The sequence below is a fragment of the Citrus clementina genome, unplaced genomic scaffold (genome assembly GCF_000493195.1).
Source record: "Citrus clementina cultivar Clemenules unplaced genomic scaffold, Citrus_clementina_v1.0 scaffold_6, whole genome shotgun sequence".
Taxonomy (NCBI): domain Eukaryota; kingdom Viridiplantae; phylum Streptophyta; class Magnoliopsida; order Sapindales; family Rutaceae; genus Citrus; species Citrus x clementina.
The window spans coordinates 12,758,047-12,761,727 of record NW_006262139.1 but is presented as its reverse complement, the minus strand read 5'-3'; the positions used below and the strand labels follow the sequence as shown (position 1 = coordinate 12,761,727).

Sequence of the window (3,681 nt, the reverse complement as noted above, 5' to 3'; positions counted from 1 at the left end):
AGATAGAAAAATCATCCATAAAGACTTCAAGGAATCGTTCAACCATATCAGAAAAAATGCTGAACATGCATCGTTGAAATGTAGTAGGTGCATTACATAATCCAAATGGCATTTTTCTATACGCAAATGTGCTAAAAGGGCAAGTGAAAGTAGTTTTCTCTTGATCTTTTGGTGCTATGGGAATCTGATTATATCCTGAGTAGCCATCTAGAAAGCAATAAAACTCATGGCCTGCCAATCTATCAAGCATTTGATCAATAAATGGTAAAAGAAAATGGTCTTTACGTGTGACAGAATTTAACTTTCTATAATTAATGCATAGACATCATCTTGTAGTTACTCTAGTGGGTACCAATTCATTATCGGCATTCGTAACTACTGTGACTCCTGACTTTTTGGGGACAACTTGTACAGGACTGACCCATGAACTATCAGAAATTGGGAAAATGATACCTGCGTCTAATAGCTTAAGGACTTCAGTTCTAAGAACTTCTTTCATGTTAGGATTTAACCGACGTTGCATTTCCCTAGTAGATTTAGCATTTTCATCAAGGTGAATGTAATGCATGCAATCTACTGGGTTTATACCTTTAATGTTTGTTATGGTTCATCCTAATGCTCCTTTGTGCTCTTTTAAAACATCCAACAACTTACCTTTTTGTTCGTCATTTAGGGATGATGAGATGATTACCGGTAGAGTACTTTCTTCTCCCAAAAATGCATATTCCAGAGTGTTGGGTAATGGTTTAAGCTCGAGTTTCGGTGGTGATTCTGATGATAGGATGAGTTTCTTCTCTGATGGTGCTAGTTGTTCAACTCTTGACTTCCATTTATTAGTGTCCATGGATGGTGCTGAGTCAAGTAGGGCGTTGACCTCATCGACCGATCTATCAATATCAAAATCCAAACCAAAGTGAGTTAAACATGTTTGTAAAGGATCATCAATAAGGTTTGAAAGAAAAGTGTTATCAACTATTGTTTCAATTAAATCCACATCAACAATTCCATCATCTGCATTGTGAGGTTGTTTGGCAATGTTGAAGATGTTCAGCTCCATAGTCATGTTGCCGAAGGACAACTGCATATTTCCAGTCCTGCATTGAATGTGAGCATCCGCAGTTGCCAAGAAAGGTCGGCCTAGAATAATGGGGATGTGCTTCCTTGAATCTTGTATTGGTTGAGTGTCAATTACAATGAAATCAACAGGAAAATAAAACTTATCTACTTGGATAAGCACGTCCTCTACAATACCACGAGGTATTTTCGTGGACCGATCTGCAAACTGTAACACCACTGGAGTTGGGTGTAATTCTCCAAGTCCAAGTTTCAAAAATACTGAGTAAGGCAACAAATTTACACTAGCTTTTAAATCCAACAAAGCATTCTCAATTGTGTGGTTCCCTATGCTTCATGAGATAGTGGAGAGCCTGAGTCTTTGCATTTTAAAGGAATTTTATGTTGGAGTATAGAACTAACGTTTTCTGTTAAAAATGCATTCTTTTGAACATGTACATTTCTCTTTTTAGTACAAAGATCTTTAAAAAACTTGGCATAAGATGAAACTTGTTTAATAGCATCAAACAAAGGGATGTTAATACTTACCTGTTTGAAGATTTCAAGAATCTCACTTGTGGATTTTCCCTTTTTTCCTTTAGCTAACTTCTGAGGAAATGGAGCCTTGGGAACATATTCTTGTGTGTTGGTTTCTTCTTTCTCCTCCGGTGATGAGTCGTCAACATTTACAGGTACAATTTGATTTTCTTTTGTCACCGGCATCTCCACTTTGTTGTCGACTTCTCTTCCTTTTCTCAAGGTCATGACGACTTTGACTTCTCCATGCTGCTGTGGTGAACTGGTACTTGCTTCATGCACTCCTTTAGGGTTAGGCACTGGTTGACTTGGAAATTTACCTTTCTCAACGGTCATTGCCAAGGTCTGAACTGAAGAAGCAAGTTGTCCCACCATCTTCTCGAGGCTTGAAACTGATTGGGCTTGTGAGTTGAAGCCTGCTCTCAACTCATTTCGTAGTCCATCAATGGTGCGGTTCTGTTGCTCAATCGTAGAGTGAGTAAGATTCTTGAGATTCTGGAATGAATCCTCCCATGGTCTGGGTTGAGAGTAGTTCTGGTTCTGATTGTATGGTCTAAATGGGGGCTGAAAGGCTTGAGGATTTTTTGTAATTAGTGGAGTTGGAGCTGCTGGTCCGTTCTGTTGGAATCCTTGAGACCATGAAAAATTGGGGTGGTCTCTCCATCCAGGGTTATATGTGTTGGAGTATAGGTTGTAATTTGATGGCTTTCTCATTACACCTATGGCATTGACTTGATCTGAGTATGAGTCATGGTCATGTGGTTCTGTTGATTTAGCAGTCGATAACGATGCTATTTGTCGAGCAAGACCTTCAACCATCTCCTTGACTTCTTTGATTCCCGAAGTTGACTCGCCAATTTGAACCTCATTTACTCCCTTAATTCTTCTAGTATTCCGGAGTGATCGACTCCGTTGTTGGGAATTATCCGCTTGTCGCTGGAAGAATTCTCAAATTTCTGATGCACTTTTTGACATTAGCTCTCCTCCACTTGTTGCCATTAGCCATTCTTGCACATTCGGCAATAATCCCTCCAAAAAGTATTGGCATTGGTGCCATTTCTCATACCCATGATGTGGACACTTCAAGAGTAGCCCATTGAATCGCTCCCACGTTTCGAAAAACTGCTCGTCATCTCTCTGGGTAAACTCCGAGATTTCCCTGCGAATAGCATTGGTTTTATGCACTGGGAAATATTTATTCAAAAATTTAGTTACCATTTGTTCCCATGATGAAATGCTATTGGCAGGCAATGTATTAAGCCATGAACGAGCTCTATCCTTTAAAGAAAATGGGAATAATCTGAGTTTAACATCATCGTCTGAAAAATTTTCATATTTAAAAGTTTGACAAATGGCATGAAAATCATTCAGATGATTATATGGGTCCTCATTTTCTAGGCCATAAAATGTGGGGAGACAATTTAGCACACTAGGTTTTAATTCAAAGCTCCTAGCAGCTACATTTGGGTATCTTATACATGATGTACTCAAATTTGCTAAAGGACTGAAATAATCCTTAAATGGCCTCTCCTGTGGTTGCAAATCCATTTTATTTTTTACTTATTTGTGTGTGCGAAGTGTTTTCTCAAGTTCAAGGTCTATAGGTTCAAGATTATGTAATAATGACCTTCGACCATGCATGCAAAACAAATAAAATAAAAATAAATATGGGAACAAAACAAATAAAAATAAAGAAGAGGGGGAAATTACGATACTAACCTTATTACGCTGTTACAACCTTACTGTAAAAATACACTAAAAAAATACTTGAAATTAATTAACTAAAAATTAAATTAATAAGATAAAGAAAAATTACAAAGAAAAATAAATTGAAAATTAAATTACAGAATTTTAAAGAAGAGAAAAAAGAAAAGAAATACTAACCTTTAAATGTAGATTCTCTTTTTTTTTTAAAGAAAAAAAAAGAGAATAATTAAATGGAAAATATTCACAAAAATTAATTCTATGAATTAAAATTACTTACCTCTCCGGCAACGGCGCCAAAAACTTGTTGTGCAAATTTTAATGTACTCGCAAGCGCACGAATCTATTGTAAAATAGACTAATGGTGACGAGTGTCGATCCCACGAG

The 3,681-nt window shown here is 37.1% G+C and overlaps 1 non-coding gene across 1 annotated transcript; it reads left to right on the top strand.

Annotated features, from left to right (window-relative positions):
* Nucleotides 1-2,653: 2,653 nt before the first annotated feature.
* On the top strand, nucleotides 2,654-2,757 carry LOC112097501. Its single transcript, XR_002905033.1, has one exon. It is a non-coding gene; the product is annotated as a small nucleolar RNA R71 (small nucleolar RNA).
* Nucleotides 2,758-3,681: the final 924 nt, after the last annotated feature.